Source organism: Abramis brama (assembly GCF_963993115.1).
Source record: "Abramis brama genome assembly, chromosome: 24".
Classification (NCBI taxonomy): domain Eukaryota; kingdom Metazoa; phylum Chordata; class Actinopteri; order Cypriniformes; family Leuciscidae; genus Abramis; species Abramis brama.
This window is the reverse complement of record NC_139986.1, coordinates 8951926-8971727: the sequence shown is the minus strand read 5'-3', so window position 1 is coordinate 8971727 and position 19802 is coordinate 8951926. Positions and strand designations below refer to the sequence as shown.

Below are 19802 nucleotides of genomic sequence, written 5' to 3'. Positions count from 1 at the left end.
AATGCTATCATCATCATCATCCGTTGGTGCGTTAGCAAATGGCACATATTTCCTCTAATCAAAACTCTCAGCCGGAAGCCGGCTCACATTGCTGTGTTGAACCGTGAGCAGTCAACGTAAGCGGGATTGGGTAATAGCTAGATCTCTAATAGAGCTCAATCACTTGTGTGCGCCTCCATTAGCTTATTGAATTTTTTTCAGTGCGTTCATTGTTTGCCGTTTGTTTGGGAAATAGCAGATGATTCTGGAATGGGACACGTAGAGAAGCTTTCAAAACGCTCGGCATATGTTTGTGTGCTGAACACTGTTTTGAAGAACTTCACAGTCACATTGAACAAACAAATGAAGCAAATCAAGTGGGTTGTACGTTGTTTTCACGTTACGTCACTGGGGCCCTTTTGCCTGTGTTGTTGTCTCCGTAATGTTTTTAGATGATTCCATTTTTGTTGGCTTTATTTTGTTTATAAATTATGTAGACAGCATGTATATGCCTTGTCCTTTTGATGGTGTTTCAATACTTTTGTCATAAGCTCCCATATTTTCAAACATCAGACTTAATCTTCTTGTGCCTTGGCCATGAATGAAACCTCAAATTGTGTGACTTATTGAGAAGAGGCATGCAATTACTTATTATAAGCGTTTAGAGCAGGGTTCACCAATCTCGGTCCTGGAGGGCCGCTGTCCCTGAAGAGTTTCTGTCCCTGAAGAAATATAACCATTACACTCTAGGTAGTATCCGAGCCATATCTAGAGACCAGAATATCATCAAGACTTGGAGGTGGCCACTTTTGACTCTGTCTCTTAAGCAATCACCCTTCTATTGCTTAGCAACCACCTCATTTAATGACAAAACTTGCTGCTTAACTACATAGTACTACACATCATTGGAGAAATTAACTAGCTAGTCAGAACTGTATCCTGAAACTGTAGTAACATGTTCGCACCCCTGTCGTTTGAACCACGTTGGTTCAACAATACAGGGCTGTCGTAAATGACGTCACTCGCAGGTGGAAGTGTAATAATTTCTACCGATTAATCGATTCAAGAACTCAATTATTGTCAGATTATTATACTTCACAAAATATATATATATATACATATACAGCGGGGGAAATAAGTATTCAACACGTCATCATTTTTCTCAGTAAATATATTTCCAAAGGTGCTATTGACATGAAATTTTCACCAGATGTTGGTAACAACCCAAGTAAGCCATACATACAAAGAAACAAACAAAAATAAGTTCAGAAATTAAGTTATGTGTAATAATGTGAAATGACACAAGGAAAAAGTATTGAACACATGAAGAAAGGGAGGCGCAAAAAGGCATGGAAAGCCAAGACAACTGCTGAAAACTTACAGTAATTAAAAAGCAATCCAGCCCCCTGTCAGTGGAAATTAATAACAGCTGGTTCAGTCCCAAATGATGGCCTACAAAAAGGTCTCATTGCCAAGGTGTCACACAAGACACATCTCATGATGGGTAAAAGCAAAGAGCTGTCTCAAGACCTTCGCAACCTAATTGTTGCAAAACATAATGATGGCATTGGTTATAGGCGCCATTCTAAGCTTCTGAATGGTCTAGTGAGCACTTTTGGGGCCATAATACGGAAGTGGAAAGACAATAATTTCACCATAAATTTGCCTCGACCAGTGCTCCTCGCAAGATTTCTGATAGAGGAGTGAAAAGAATAATCAGAAGAGTTGTCCAAGAGCTAAGGATCACTTGTGAAGAGCTTCAAAAAGACCTGCAGATAGCAGGTACTTTTGTCTCAAAGAAAACAGTAAGTAATGCACTCTACCGCCATGGCCTGTATGCACGCTCACCACGCAAGTAGTGTTGTCACGATACCAAAATTATTGTTTCGATACCGATACCAAGTCAAGTATTGCAATTTCGATACTTTTTCGATACTTTTCCTGAAAAGGGAGAAACACTCTCAAATATCATTGCTGTGCTTTATTTTAAAACCGGGACAAGATTCTAATTATATAACGCACTAATAAATGAACATATGAACAGCAGATATATTAAACATTTGAACAAAATATGAAATATCAAAATATAAAAAAATAAATTAGAGCAATGACATTCAAGGTAAAAAAAAATATATAAATTAAGCAGCATTCTCATTTATCATAAGAAGAGCTTTATCTTGATTCTGAACTTTGAATAAAAATATGAACAGCGATTATATTAAACAATGTTTAATATTGGTAACATACGATAAGCCTCATTGGTGATATATTTGACGTGGGGAGAGTGTTGTGGAAGGCCTATACTTCATGTTAAACATAAATATATAGCAGCAAAGACAACGTCGGCAGTGTTGACGGCAAAATAGGCTACAGAATAATTCGTTCTGTATTGAGAGGTGCAAATTACATTTTATATTGTATTTGTCAAAACTTTCAAACATCAAAATGTCATTGATTAATATGTATTCATGTCAAAATGACAGAAACATCTTTTCCTATTCTATTTTGCCTGGAAACGCTTCCAACACGTGTGCGTGTCACGTGAAAAATAGGCGTCGTTCTATTTCTAGCATGCACGCGTTTTCCGCGCGTCTCGAGCTGCGCCCAGACGCGTGTGTCACGCAGGCAGTTAACATGGGAGCCGAAATGATAACGGACACGACACGCAACCAGTGTGTCGCCGGCCATCTGGAACGCGGTCATTCTTAGAAGTATGATACTAATAAATTAAGGAATCGTGATGTTTTTAATTTCCGGTTTACTTTTGAAGTATCAGTGCACCGTGCAACAGAGCAAGGTAGGCAACGTACTTCCATATGTCACTCCTCTCGTCATCTTTTTCTACGAGTCGTGGACCACTTGTGCTCGCACATGCAGCCATGTCGCTGTAGTTTGTCACATGACACTGACAGCGGCAGGTTCTTTGCTGCGTGCGTCAGGAAAAAAAACAGACGTCCATAGGGAGGCGTTTTTTTTTTTTTTTTTAAAGTAGCCTATCGATACTGATAAATGTAGGTATCGTGACGTTTTTAATTTCCGAGTATCGCGATACTTTTGAAGTATCAGTACATCGTGCAACACTACACGCAAGACTCCATTACTGAAAAAAAAGCATGTTGAAGCTCATTTAAAGTTTGCTGCACAACATTTGGAAAAGCCAGTGAAATACTGGGAGAATATAGTGTGGTCACATGAGAGCAAAATTGAACTGTTTGGATGCCATAATACACACCATATTTGGAGGAGAAATGGCCGTGCACATTACCCTAAAAACACCATACAACTTGGTGTTGGCTCTTGGACAACTCTTCTGATTATTCTTTTCACTCCTCTATCAGAAATCTTGCGAGGAGCACTGGTCGAGGCAAATTTATGGTGAAATTATTGTCTTTCCACTTCCGTATTATGGCCCCAAAAGTGCTCACTGGACCATTCAGAAGCTTAGAATGGCACCTATAACCAATGCCATCATTATGTTTTGCAACAATTAGGTTGCGAAGGTCTTGAGACAGCTCTTTGCTTTTACCCATCATGAGATGTGTCTTGTGTGACACCTTGGCAATGAGACCTTTTTGTAGGCCATCATTTGGGACTGAACCAGCTGTTATTAATTTCCACTGACTGGATTGCTTTTTATTGCTGGATTGCTGGATTGCTTTTTAATTACTGTAAGTTTTCAGCAGTTGTCTTGGCTTTCCATGCCTTTTTGCGCCTCCCTTTCTTCATGTGTTCAATACTTTTTCCTTGTGTCATTTCACATTATTACACATAACTTAATTTCTGAACTTATTTTTGTTTGTTTCTTTGCATGTATGGCTTACTTGGGTTGTTACCAACATCTGGTGAAAATTTCATGTCAATAGCACCTTTGGAAATATATTTACTGAGAAAAATGATGACGTGTTCAATACTTATTTCCCCCGCTATATATATATATATATATATATATATATATATATATATATATATATATATATATATATATATATATATAATTTTTTTTTATCACATTAACATGCAGTATCTAACTGCAGTATCTACGTGCAGTATCTAACACTTCACTTCTGTAAGCTATATATACTGTTCATTCAGTCAGAAGCTTTCTCTTCAACATAATATCTCCAAAATGCTGTTGTAATGACCTTGGCATCTTAGGACTACTTCGCTATTTTTGATGCCTGTTGTTTCGCTTTATTTAATGGTTGATTAATTGTGGGTTACCTCTCACTTCATACTCTGAGGTTCCCTTACCCATGTATGTTCATGCACGCTCTTAAAAAGTGGCAGTGATTTTTTACATGCTGAAATATATAGATTAAAATGTGTATACAGTATATACAGTGGGGAGAACAAGTATTTGATACACTGCCGATTTTGCAGGTTTTCCCACTTACAAAGCATGTAGAAGCCTTTAATTTTTATCATAGGTACTCTTCAACTGTGAGTGACGGAATCTAAAACAAAAATCCAGAAAATCACATTGTATGATTTTTAAGTAATTAATTTGCATTTTATTGCATGACATAAGTATTTGATACATCAGAAAATCAGAACTTAATATCTGGTACAGAAACCTTTGTTTGCAATTACAGAGATCATACGTTTCCTGTAGTTCTTGACCAGGTTTGCACACACTGCAGCAGGGATTTTGTCCCACTCCTCCATACAGACCTTCTCCAGATCCTTCAGGTTTCGGGGCTGTCGCTGGGCAATACGGACTTTCAGCTCCCTCCAAAAATTTTATATTGGGTTCAGGTCTGGAGATTGGCTAGGCCACTCCAGGACCTTGAGATGCTTCTTACGGAGCCACTCCTTAGTTGCCCTGGCTGTGTGTTTCGGGTCGTTGTCATGCTGGAAGACCCAGCCACGACCCATCTTCAATGCTCTTACTGAGGGAAGGAGGTTGTTGGCCAAGATCTCGCGATACATGGCCCCATCCATCCTCCCCTCAATACGGTGCAGTCGTCCTGTCCCCTTTGCAGAAAAGCATCCCCAAAGAATGATGTTTCCACCTCCATGCTTCACGGTTGGGATGGTGTTATTGGGGTTGTACTCATCCTTCTTCCTCCTCCAAACACGGCGAGTGGAGTTTAGACCAAAAAGCTCTATTTTTGTCTCATCAGACCACATGACCTTCTCCCATTCCTCCTCTGGATCATCCAGATGGTCATTGGCAAACTTCAGACGGGCCTAGACATGCGCTGGCTTGAGCAGGGGGACCTTGCATGCGCTGCAGGATTTTAATCCATGTCGGCGTAGTGTGTTACTAATGGTTTTCTTTGAGACTGTGGTCCCAGCTCTCTTCAGGTCATTGACCAGGTCCTGCCGTGTAGTTCTGGGCTGCTCCCTCACCTTCCTCATGATCATTGATGCCCCACGAGGTGAAATCTTGCGTGGTGCCCTAGACCGAGGGAGATTGACCGTCATCTTGAACTTCTTCCATTTTCTAATAATTGCACCAACAGTTGTTGCCTTCTCACCAAGCTGCTTGCCTATTGTCCTGTAGCCCATCCCAGCCTTGTGCAGGTCTTTTTTATCCCTGATGTCCTTACACAGCTCTCTGGTCTTGGCCATTGAGGAGAGGTTGGAGTCTGTTTGATTGAGTGTGTGGACAGGTGTCTTTTATACAGGTAACGAATTCAAACCGGTGCAGTTAATACAGGTAATGAGTGGAGAACAAGAGGGCTTCTTAAAGAAAAACTAACAGGTCTGTCAGAGCCGGAATTCTTACTGGTTGGTAGGTGATCAAATACTTATGCCATGCAATAAAATGCAAATTCATTATTTAAAAATCATACAATGTGATTTTCTGGATTTTTGTTTTAGATTCTGTCTCTCACAGTTGAAGTGTACCTATGATAAAAATTACAGACCTCTACATGCTTTGTAAGTAGGAAAACCTGCAAAATCGTCAGCGTATCAAATACTTGTTCTCCCCACTGTATTTAAATGGAATGAAAGATATGGAATGTACTGCATGTTAGCTTGCTTATTGTCCAAGAGCATGATCTCACAGGTCAAAAGCAATAGTTTCAACCTTACAAGTTTGTGATGCTGTTTGCGAATGTTTATTGGGACTATGGTTTTGGGAAACGATGAATCGTTGTTTAGTAGTGATGGAACTTGTTAGTTAGTAACGATGGAATGATAGTTGTTGTTAGTAATGATGGAACTTGGGACCACAGTTGTCTAATGATGCTTTCTGGAAATGCCCTCAGAACACCTTAAAGCCTTGTTTATACTTTCGATAAACGATCTAAGCGCATGGTCTAAAGCACACAGCACAAGTGTACTTAGGGCGTGTCCGTATCCACTTTTGCTAGTTTAACGACAGGGAAAATGGTCTGCACACTCGGCGCATGGTCTAAAAGTGTTGTCCCTATTCTCTTAAAGAGTAATGGGTGTGTTTTGGGCGTAGCGTGCAATAAACCAATCAGAGTCTCATCTTCCATTCCCTTTAAAAGCCAGTTGCGCTCGCGCCATGGCGGATTCGCTATTTACATGGCGGAATTTGCAAGCGGAAAAACTGAACGCTTCTCTAGCGAGGAAACGGATCTACTCGCACACAAGGTTAAAGTGCACTATCTACTATCTATCTATGAAGAAAATCTACAGGACAAAGTGTACGTGCGTTGTGGACCTGCTTATAGGTGCATATTACTAACGCACTCTTTAAATAACCAAAATAAATATTGCGCCATTGACTTTAGATCAGGTTTCTGTTGGTCAATGGCGCAGTCTATTTCAGTTGCCTCAAAATAGCAACGTGCTAACAATGCGCCTGAACACACCTCATTTTCAGACCAGCACGCCCATGGGCACACAGATGGGCTCAAAGGCATTTGCTATTTCAACAACATGGCGCTGGACGTGAAAATGATAACTGCATCAGGCTGAAACTAGAAAAAAAAACACTTGCGTCCCGCCTGGTGTATGATAGGGCCCTTTCATTTAATTTCATGAACATTTTTATTAACCACGGACCTTTAATTTCATTAAAAAGGCTTATATTTGCTATTGGAGACTCATTTTGTAAATATATGCAATTCATTTAGACAAACACAAACTGGGTGCCGTTAATATGCCGGTACAGACGTACCTGCTCGGCCAGAGTCCTCTTGAAGTTGTGCAAACATTTTTGCTGTGTGGACATGGCGAGTATAAACACAGGAATGCTCTAAAACCACTCTGAACAAATTAACAACTGCACTGCACTCAGAATACCATTGTAATGAATTTAGTACTGTCCTGGCAACCACCTACAACACTCTGGAAAAAGCAACTCTCTGCATAGCAATGCCCTGTCTAACATTTGCATTTACGCATTTGGCAGATGTTTTTTTATCCAAAGTGATTACAATTAATTTAAATGATTTGTTCTATCAGTGTGTTTGTCCTCATGTACCTTGTTGCTAGCACCATTCTCTACCAGTTTACCCGCTACCCACAACACCCTATCATCCACATAGCAACCACCAATGCCCCGACAACCTCCCACACCTTAGCATTATGCTGGTGAGTTTTACACAGACAAACATCACTTCTTTTTTTCTTCAGGAAATGTAAAAAAAAAAAAAAAAAAAACTTTTTTTTTGAGAAGTTGTGTAATTTATGCTCAAAAATAGCCAGCCCTCCCATTACATAAAGATTAGTTTGGACAAGGCAAATAAGCAGTTTCCTTTCACTCAAGTCCATGTGTAGAGCAGTTTTTACTTCAATAAGTGCACCTTTCCCTGGCACACCTTCCTGTCTCAGAGCGTTCTGTCCTGACTTGGGTCACGGAACATTCTGACGCCACTGAACCAACATCAAGCAGTCTCATTTGGTATTGATCTAGCGCAAAGGCCATTGTTCTGTTATTAATCTTTTGCTTTTTTTTTTGCAGAGAAAAAAAAGTTTTGGGGCTTTTTGTTTTACTCATCTTTATTTAACAGAGCAGAACAAGAAAAAAGTTTCTGGGGTGCTCAGTTTTAAACATCACATAGGCTTTTTAATTACAAATGAGTCGTGACAGGTCTGCTGGGTAGCAACCTGTCCCATTTTAAGCGTGATGCTAGCTGACAGCTCGGCGCTGTTCTCAGAGCGCCGCAACATGTGGAAGAAATTGGTCTTTTACATTTCACAGCTTGTCACTTCCTCTCTGCTGTGAACTTTGACCTCCCACTGTGCTCCTAACACCCCACATGGGAAGTGTCCCCATGCTATGGCACTCTGGGAGAGTTGTGTTCCACTTACTATATATGCCAAAAAAAAAAAAAAATGTGGAAGGAAAGAATAGAATGAAAAAGAAGCAAGTTCGCAGACAAACAGAGGTAAACTCAATCTGACTCGAATAAGTTATCAAAAGGTGTCCCTCACTGGACATCACAACGTCAAACCGCTGAGCAGAGATGACGTTAGCATAAGGATCAGTTCAGGTTGCATTACTGCTACACACTCTTATGATATTCAGATGGAGGATTCCCATCAAGTGAGAGAACGGGATTGGGCTGACAACCTTGCATTACTCTGAAAGGAAAATCAAATTCAGTGAGGAAAAAGTGCAAATAGAGAACATCCAGCTTTGGCTCCATTGCCGGACTAACGTGTTTTATCACGTGTTTTTTTTTTTCTGTGGTAACTAACCAAAAGTCGTGAAACACACACACACACACACACACACACACACACACACACACACACACACACACACACACACACACACACACACACACACACACACACACACACACACACACACACGTGACTGACAGATAAATATATATATATATATATATATATATATTACCTAAATTAAAACCACAGAGAATGCTATCTTTATTGCAACATATGACATAGCTGCAGGCGTTATGAGTTAACTGACCTTTCACATTAAGTGAACGATCCGGTTACACTAGGTCTGTTTGAATTCAAATGACTAATTAAATTAGGCCTTTCTGCTCTGATCACCCTTAGTGGATCTGTAACTGCATGAAGTGGGCTGGGCTTTTGGAAGCTATGTTTGATTGTGTCCTGCCCCTTAAGTAAATGCATCGTAGTACACTGGGCCCTTTAGCGCAATGACAATTTCGAAGAAATTCTCTTAGAGTGTTTCTGGAACACGGCCATGCTCTTTTATATTGTTGTCGCTGAGGGGCCAGTCCCGGTCACAGCGGATAACCCTAATACAGGATCATACTCACTAAATCACACTGCATTCTTTCCCCAATTAATTTACCACTGCCCGTCTTTAAATGGATGAATTAACCTTGCTTACATCAAACTTGTTTTTTAGCAGATGAGAAAATGTAGCCTCTTGTGGTAAGTGTGATGGAGTCGGACAGACATTCCCAAAGGCTGCTTAGCTTATGTGAAGAAAAACAAACTGCTCTGATGTGACAAGCCTTGTATAATGCACATTTTTTAAACATGATACCATTGTAATTGTGCAGATATTTGCTAATCTTCAAATATATATATAACACTCACAGGATTCCCACGGCAATATAATATAATATAATATAATATAATATAATATAATATAATATAATATAATATAATATAATATAATATAATATAATATAATATAATAAGAACATTTCGTGAATATATGTAATTTTTTTTTCAAATATTCAATCTATCATAAGTTGCTCCTTGTTAGAGCAATATATATTTTTTTTTTTAATACTTACATATGGTATTAAAACATTTCATTGTTCATAGTTTATTTAAAAATGTGTTCTATTCTGCATCCCTTTGTTTTGATTATCCCTATTACATTGGGTAATTATGAGAATCATGGATTATGCTCATGGGTAATCAATAATTCACTAACCTTTGAATTTCTGCAACTCTGGAACCGACACCAGGGCAATTAGAAACCTAGGTGAGCGCACAGGTCTCCGTCGGTCACCCAACCCTTCAGGCCCGGTTCCCACTCTCTCTGCATTCATGGTGAGCAGAGGATAACAAGCCTCTCTTGTTCACCCTGGGAGAACGTGGGTTGTGGCTGCAGCACTCCAAGTTCATGGACATAGCCTACAGCTGTCAACGCTGCGCTAATTCAGACCCGACACCATCTGAGCATCAGGCTGGAGGAAGGATAATTAAAGGCAAAGTTGCAAAGTTGTGTTGGCTGGCCCATTAAAACATGCATGATCGTGGCGCAAAGGCAGGCAGAATGCTCTGCTGACAGGGATTACAGTCTCTGGACACAGAACAGAGGTGGAGGGCAGGCTTTTGCTCTACATTGCTGCAGGCCGTAGATCGGAACAGGCGAAAGCTTAGAAAAAAATCATGCACTGCACATGGCAGAGACAGGGGTCTTCGGTTTATATAAGGCTAATGTCTTTATTATTGTGTCAGTATCTATTTTTTTTTTTTAATCTGATGCTGCATATTTAAAGTATCATTGTTGAAAAAAAAAAAAAAAAAAAAAAAAAAAACTTGATTGCAAATTGTTGCATTCTATGCTTGATTTAAGTTATATATTACCTGTAAAAATCTATAGATTGTTCTATGGTGCTAAACTTTTGCGTAGTTGTCAGACTTTTTATTGGTTACCTTTTACCTTGGAGATGTAACGCCATTGCTACATTGCTATCATTACGAAGATCAAAACTTGCACCTTGGAACCTATTTCAAAGTTTGCGTTCTCAAGACACCAAACACCGTTGTTGTGCAAATGAATGGCCAGAACGCATTTAAAGTTTTGTTTTCAGTTAAAACGGTGTTGTATAAGCTGCCCCTAGGTTAATAACTAATGAGCTTTGCAACGGAAGTGAATCAATCAACTTTAATCAACTTTAGCTGGATAATAACTTTATTCTAGAGCCGCTGTAAAGCCAAAACCATCTCTGTAACTTTAATTTCCTGTTATCACTGTAAAGCTGCTTTGATTGAAAGCTTACATTGTCAAAGCTAAGTAATGCATTGTTGCCATCCAGACTCTTTAATGAGCAACATGTTGGACAAAATAATAATAAAGTGCAGAAAGTTTAAGCGTAGAAAAGAAAATAGGCTATTAACTCCACTGGTACATTGGAATGAACTGTTGAAGGCAATCATGTGAACAAATTATTACAAAACTATTATGAATCAAGCACACCGATGTTGAATGGCAGTGAGCCACTGGGGCTGGTCTCATAACTTGAAGGTTTTGAATAAACCTTTTTTATAAATATAACTCCATATGGTTTCGTGGGTCATTAACTGTGTCTCTTCCAAGAGAAAACAGTCTGACACGTCTTCCGTAGAAGACAAATTTCCCTTCCGACACTTTTTGACTTTATAAAGCTTCAGCAGTAGAAAATGTAGATAATATGTTTCCGTTTCGTATGGTATTTCTTAAGCCTTGTCACCACAGTGAAAAGACAGCACATCAGAGGTAAGCCATCCAACTGAACATGATTATGCATTCATTATAATGAAATAACCACCCATATTTATGTTAAGATAGGGCAGATGTAATGCTTTTACCTGTAGGCATCTCAAATGTTTACTAGAAAAACTTGTAATTAAAACCTACATCTGCGTTCAAATTAAGTGTAATATCAGTTTAAAAACAGCACAGAGGACATACCAGCTCTGAACGCTCCTGCTATTAAAACCTATTTGAGTCTTCTGAAGCCTTCCTGAAATGTTGCCTATATTTAAAAGTTATTATTACTGATATATTTAATCCCGCAGCAAGAGAAAAATTATATCATCTGGGAAGTTTCCATATTTATTATATAGATATGACTGGCTGAGGCGAAGAGAAAAACGCAATGAAAAAAGTTTCTCATGGTAAAATTTTTACATGTATCAAGCTAAGGTTTACTTAATTGGAAGCTCCAGGCAATGCAGGAACCCTCTTTTTAAATTCTGTGAATGTTAATATGCTAAATAATGCAAAGCTCCTGCACTTCAAGCATGAGACACACATCTGGCAGCTTACCATTTAAATTACAGACGGAGAGCGAGAGAAAACACTTCAAAAGTAATTTTCCAAAGGAAGGAAGAATGGCAAAATGTATTACAACTAAATTTAATTTTTTTTCGATTTTTCATCATGTCTAATTGTGTGCATTAGAGCAATGAAAAAAGGAGAGGTTGGGCTCAGAGATCTTGATGATGTGTGTGTGAGAGGAAGAACGGAAGATATGTGAAGATAAAGTTTCATCACTATTTCTTTAGCTGTACATTTCGTTTATGTTGTTAAAAGTCTATAGACATTTACTGTTCTCATCAGTTGTGCTTTATGTTTCTGCTTTATGTATATAGTATATCATTTATATCCTTTTGTTTTCACTTATTTCAGATTTTTTTAAAAAGAAGCTACAATTATGTATTTAAATTTGCTGAATTGTATTTAATTTTTTTATTCTACCTTACATCAAAGGTGTACTATACAAATACATACATACATGTACATACATACATACATACATACACATACATATACATACATATGTATGTATATATGTATGTATGTGTATGTGTGTGTATATATATATATATATATATATATATATATATAATTACTTTATTTATTTTTTGGTGCTTTTTTGGCTTTGTCTGCTAAGGTATTATATTACGCAATCCTTGTTTAATTAATCAAACCATAAATCATAGATCATAAGATATATTATGACTTACAAGAATAAAGGGGCGTTTATAATGTGATTGCAGATAAGAGCCCCACCGGAGCTGTGTCAGCCTATGAGCCCAGCATCCAGACAAATCACCCCGTCGCTGAGAAAACCAAGGCCGGCATTCGTAGAAAGGTAACTTTGTGACATGAGACATTCTAACCTTGAACATGGACCATCTTTCTCACTTCTTCTTAGAGGCATCATGCCCATTCAAACTCGGGGCACATGCCTCCCCTAACATTTATAAGTCGAGTAGACTTAAAAGAGTGAAAAAAAGAGAAAAAAATACTATAATTTGTTAATAAAGATAATTGTTCATAGAATTTGTTAATGAGTGTTTGACTCATTCTACTGTACTGCCATACTATTTTTGGCATAGTATATGGACTGCACACAATAAAAAAAATTCTAAATGCATGGAATGTTATGGAACAAAAAAAAACATGAAGCAAGCATATTTCACAAACAAGTATGATATAATTAATATACTATAGTATAATTCTCAATCTTTTTTTTTTTCAATTTTATTGGGGATTCACTGGTACGCATACACACAATACAAATTTTCTGCATGGAATCTTATGGAACTATTTAAAATAAAATATAAAAAAAGACATGAAACAAAGGCATATTTCACAAACAAGTTCGATATAATAAATACTAATCTTTTTGTTTCAATTTCATTGGGGATTCACTGGTACACACACATACACACACTCAATTTTGCTATCTTTGTCGGGACTCTCCATAGGTGCAATGAGTTTTATACTGTACAAACTGTATTTTCTATTCCCTAACATCACAGAAAACTTTCTGTACATTTCCAAAAAAAAAAAAAAAAACCTCATTTATTATGTTTATTAATTAATTTCCCTTGTGGGGTCTTCTGGCTGGTCCCCACATTATAGGTGATCTCAGATTTGAATATCCTAGTGAGGACATTTGGTCCCCACAATGTAATGTAACCTGTACACACACACATACACACATGCGCACGTACGCACACACACACGCACACACAAACGCACACACGCACACGCACACACACACACACACACACGCACACACACATACAGTTTTTATTTTGGGTAATTACATTACATGTTTTGTTTTTTTGTCATGTCTATCTAGCCTAAGGCACCAAGTGAGCCAGGACCGCCACTAGTGCCCTCTCAAAAAAAAAGAAAGAAAAATGGTGCTCCCTGCTGCTCCTCCCTCTTGCCTCCCTATGCTCCCCTTATTATCTGAGATTTGTCAAAATACATTTCACACTAACAGGTATTTTTCAGTCTTCAAAGCTAGTTTTGATGTGCTCGACAAGCCAAAACAGCTCAGATTCTGTGAAATCAGCAGTGCCAGCCCGGCTCTCTCTCTCTCTAACCACTCCCAACATGCCTTTTCCCGTGCTCCACAGGACTTACACTAAATGAATCAAAGCTGTGGCATTACCTGACACACTTTGAAGTGGTAATTGCAGAATGACTTCTCAGTGATGATCTGGTGCTGCTGTCTTATGTTGCATGGCTGTGCATTGCGTGTTCTCTCATTCTACTTTTTGTCTTTGCATCTGCAGATTAATTCCAGGTATGGACTTAGAAATTGTCCTCATTATCCATATTATGGATGATCAACATCTGTTTATAGCAATACGTATCAATGCAGAAGTTGTGGATTTGAATTTCAGGGAAAGAAAATGGGTTGTTCCATTTTATACATGTCTAAAGATCCCATTCAATTTTAGTTTACATAATATATTCATATATATATATATATATATATATATATATATATATATATATATATATATATATATATATATTTATATATTTATATATATATTTTATATTTTATAAATAAATTTTACTTGAGTAAAAGTAGAAAAGTACTGATCAATTATGTTTATATTGCTACTTTGTATACTCCATCCTACTGATCAAAATACATGTGGGGGAGAGGTTATAATGCACTGGACACACAGATCGAGCTTACAGCTTAGTATAGTTTACAGCTTAGTCTGACATCATTATGACTTATGAATTTTCAAGTAGCCAGCTCTAGTCAATAATAGAAGATTATGTAGACACTTAATATGTAGGCTATTGATCTGCAAGTAAGAAAACATTTTATTTTATTACCAAAACCATACACTGATAACTGCTACTGATAATTACTGATAGGCCTAATTCAAGTGTGCAAACAAGTGAAAATAACAAAATATTCCATATAGTACTATATATAAAAATGAGGAAAAACTAAATGTGTGTAAATGTGTGACAAAATATAAACATACAATATAAAACCAGACGTGACAGGGTAAAATGTGTTAACATGTTACAGGGTGGCCGCGGGTCCTTAAAAAGTCTTAAAATGTCTTAAATAGAGTTTTCCTAATTAAAGGCCTTAAAAAGTATTAAAATGTCTTAAATTCAGATTCGATAGGTCTTAAATATTTCTGGTCACGTTACCGCTAAAATTTCTCCAGTCTGACGGACCTAATGTCCGTCAAATAACCAGTGAAGCATCGAATCGCGAGAATGATTCAGATTTTATTACATATTGATAATGATAATGTAGGCTTTTTCTGGTAACGCTGTTTCGTTATTTCAAATGTAGGCGGGTCGCGCGTGGCAAGCGCGCTCATAATGTAAGAGACGGCGCGACCACAACATTGCCCAACATCAAATGGCAAACGTTAAATGCAAGCGGAACGAAACTGCTCGTTATTGTGTGGTTGAAGGACCGTTAATCAGTTTGGACCAGTGCAGCGCGAGCCGATCGTGATCATGCGACACTGTTACTACACAGCGCTAATAAGAGATGCAGTAAAGAAAGCATTTGAATTCGCCACATAACTGACAGAAGTAATAACGTCGCTGCGAGATCTAGTGAGAAGCATTCATATTTCTCCGTTATTAACGGATCAAACAGCGCTGACGTGGAAACCTGGAAGAAACATTGTGCCATGAATGAACTATCAGTGTCCACAGATCAGCAACATTCACCATGGATTTACTGTAGAAACACTAACTGCAACCATGGACGTTTGGCAGGAATAGTAGGCTATAATGCCTTCAATTAACACGTCGGTTTTATTTTGACATTATGAATACAATTGCTGCCCTCAAATGTTAATCTGAACTAAAATAAACCTTTGTTTATAACTACTACAATATGACATTTCATTTTTTCCAAGGAGCTGTTTTGTTTTATATGCTCCTAAGAAGAGTCAATTATAGCTCTAGAATTGCTCAAAGTAAAAAAAATCATACTTTATGATGTTAGTTTTAATATAAAAAAGAATAAAAAATTTAAATCAAGGAAATTTCTCTGGCATTTATTTCATGCTGTATCAAAAACGTACCGAACCATGACACAAGTGTATCGTATCGAACTGAACCGTGAATTTTGTGAACCGTTACACCCCTAATATATACGCATGTAATATAATGTGTATTTCCATCACAGGTTTGGTCTTAAATTTCATTCAAAGTGGCATTAAAAAGGTCTTAAAAAGTCTTAAATTTAACTTGTTCATATCTGTAGACACCCTGTGTTAAGAAGAAAGCTTTGCAAACATATTTGTTTTACATAATTCATTTGCATTATTTCAACGTTATGTTCAGTTTTTTACTTAAAACATACCCCATTCAGACGTTAATACACACATGTGGACATTCAAGCATTTCAACTGGCTTAAACAGCTCACCCTTTTACAGCTGATTAAGTTCACAACTGACAGTAGTTTGTTTTAATATGATTTTCATTTACAATAATATGAAAATCTGTATTCTGTACAATAATACAATTCTGTATTAGTAACTTACTTTTTTTTCCCCATTAGTTGCACACACACTCAAGCTCCGAGGATCTCCCATTCTTGGTTCATTTTGAGCCAAGAGAAATTCAGTGAAATATTAACTGGAGACTCGCTTTGACCGAATCATTTGATTCAGTGAGTTGTTGATTTGAGAACAGATGCAATCAACTGAGTCCAATTCAATTTGCTAACTGATTAAACAGGTTAATTGAAAAGAATCAGCTCGTTCACGAATCGGAGCTCTTGTCAGCTCTGTTACCATTTTGTATAATAAACAACTGATCATTTGAAAGGCATTCGATTTCAAGAAGATATTCCTTAAACACATTTCCTGGAACACATTTTACTTTTTATGTTATATGTATATTCCTGCCTGTTTCTTATTATCAAAGTCAGCCAATCTTCACCAGTATAGTGATGATGTGAATGTCATACCTGCCTAAACCTGAAAGCCAGCCATTAAATTCAACATAGTGACATATATAGTTTGACAGTTATCTTCAATATGGGGGAACTCATTGATATGTAGATGCAGGCAGTATCTGCTGTAGCAGTGCGTCTGAGCCAACCCAAGGGCCTAGTGCACTAGACTGAATGACAGACTAACAAACAATATTAGCACCCAGTGTTCTTCTCTGCTACAGCTCAGAATGACTCCTTTTGTGACAAGACTGCTGAAAATACCCCCATTAGACCCCCATCTTTTGCCTTGTTTTGTTCTATCTACCTCTGTTTCTGAGTGAATAGTTCTGTATTTGAGGGACTATGAAGAATTATTATATTGCCAAACTCTAGTTCTTTAGTACTGCATGGTCGCTAGTGGGGGAGGAGGGCTTCCAGAAATATTTGGTCCAGCCCAGTGAAGTTAAGTGACTGCCCTGAAAGAGAACAAAAAGTAGAAAATGAATATGTTTGTCATTATCCAGTTTGAAAAAGTTTGGAATCTATTTTTAAATGCATATATACTGTATGTTTTTACTAAGAAAGTACACCTCTGTTTTCATCAGTGTATTGAAGAGAGATTATACCGTCTGGCGTGTTGGGCATACTCAAAAAAAACGTTAATGTTTATCTCGTCACATTTAATCAAGTATGAAATACATTGCCTGAATCACATAAATGATAAAGGAAAATGTTCTATTCAAAAAGGTGAAATATGACAACAAACCTAACAACAAACAGAGCGGTGCGTAATGGAATACAGCAGAGCAGCATCAAGAATATCATTTACTGGGGAAACAATTTGGCCATATCTGATTATGGGTTGGACTTGGCCATATCCCCTCAATGTCTATGGTGGTCATATCCCTGGTGTTGGAAGGTTCAGAACACAGACTTTAATAACCTGCTGACTCAGTTGGGGTTTTGTTTGAAATGTATTGATTGGTGTTGATTTTATTATTATTTAAAAGCCACAAGTGTGGTTCATTATGAGGGAATAACTGGCTAATTCTGCAGATACTGATTCTGGTTGTTGTCTGTCACAACTGCTTTTAAAAAATATATATATAACTGGGTCCAAAATGTCCATTTTAACTTGCATTTATTTTCTATTTGTATTATTTTATATATTTATTTCATTCTTTTTATTGCATTACGACTCTTCTGTGCTTTAAGTGATTTCAGACTTTTGGCTAACTTCTGGTATTTTTCTAATTCTAACCACATGCTTCTCAAATCCCACCCTCCAAAAGCACATTGGCAAAATCATAAGCGCAAAATGATTGACAGGCAGCAATTCTGAGAGTTTTCTGATTGGCTAGTTCCCCTGACTCACTGAAAAACATGACACCTTCAAAATAGTGGGAAGATTTTGTGTGTGGTAAAAAAAAAAAAGAAAAAAAAAAAGGCTTCCAGCAGCTTTAAAATTGTCATCTTCAGATTTCCAGCTGGCTAGTCTGGAGAGGTTTTGTGGCAGATTGTGTTGTTTAATATATATATATATATATATATATATATATATATATATATATATATATATATATATTCTGTGAATATAGTGATTTGATTTAATTGCATACAGTGATTTTAGGGCAGATATTCTGTGAATATAGTGATTTGATGTAATTGCATACAGTGATTTTAGGGCAGCCCTTTATAAATGACATATACATAATTTGAAATGCCTTCCAAAGTCTACACAGCATCCAAAAGCCGTGTCCCACAACCCAGAGAGCTAACTACCTTCTAAGGGGCTGTTTACACGACACCATTTTCAAGTAAAAACGTAAAACTTTTTATGCATTTTGGCCATTCGTTTACACAACAACGGCGTTATATGACGTAACACGTAACATGTTTTGAAAACGGTTTCAAAGTGCATGTTTTTGAAAACGGTCTCCTTGTTAACAACAAAAATGCAAATCTCTGAAGACGATGACATCATGCACATGCATATTACGTGTTCAATCTATTGTGATTCATCGCCATCTAATGGCCTGGCAGCAGAATACAGTGTTTTTAGTCGTTTTCGCGGATCCGTGTGAATGGGGATAGTTTTGACACTGGTGTCGTCTGTACGCGGAAAACTCAAAGGAAAAACTTCTCCATTTTAAGCATATTGTTGTCATGTAAACGTACCCTAAGTGGCATGGAACCAAATAAATGACCAATTAGGAACACTCTACAGACAGAAACTCATGGAAGACTCGACTCAACTGAATAGTTTATCATTAGCATGTTGCTAAGCTAACAACACAATACTCTATAATAGTGGTTCTCAACGGGGGCGTTCAGAGAACAACGGGGGGCGTTGGAAGGGTGTCATTCAGGTGTTCATGGGGGGCATTCACGAGTTTATACCAAAGATCCAGGCAAGACAAGATTAAACATGTTACTTGCTAAATAACTGCCTACAACATTCTAAAATCTGCCAGTTTAATGTGACATGTAAGCTATATATCGTTTCTTTTGCAACGACTCTATTATTTTTCCAGTCCTAGACCAGCGCTCAAACGCTGACAAGAATCAGCATTCACATGCTCAAAAATGTGTTTCAGACTGACAACAATCCGGTGGTGGCTAGAATCCAGCGCTGACTAGAATCACTTCTTCAAACTATCTGGTCCGGCTTTCTCAAAACAACTTAAAGTTTGTCTCGACAAACTTTTTAATCTACACGCAGCGAAGGAATGGAAACAAGCCATTAAAAAAGGACTGACTTAAGAACCACTTCAATAAATCATGTCCCCATTCATTCCGGCGACGAATTTTTAAATTAATTAAACTAAATTCTAATTATAAGGTAAAACTTTTACATTTTTAGGCTTTAAGTAATGCCAATGCCTAATGCCAAAATGTTTTCTTTGTTCACCTAGTAATTTGCTGGTCAATCATTATTGTTAACTCGCAAGACTGTATGGAGAAAATGACAATTTGATGGATAATTTAAA

The 19802-nt window shown here is 37.5% G+C and overlaps 1 protein-coding gene across 1 annotated transcript in view; it reads left to right on the top strand.

Annotated features, from left to right (window-relative positions):
• ofcc1 (orofacial cleft 1 candidate 1) overlaps positions 1–19802 on the top strand; it is an 84005-nt gene that overhangs the window by 805 nt on the left and 63398 nt on the right. The window contains exon 2 of the mRNA XM_084102928.1: positions 12631–12725. The gene's annotated coding sequence lies outside the window, so the exon portion shown is untranslated. The remainder of the gene's footprint in view (positions 1–12630; positions 12726–19802) is intronic.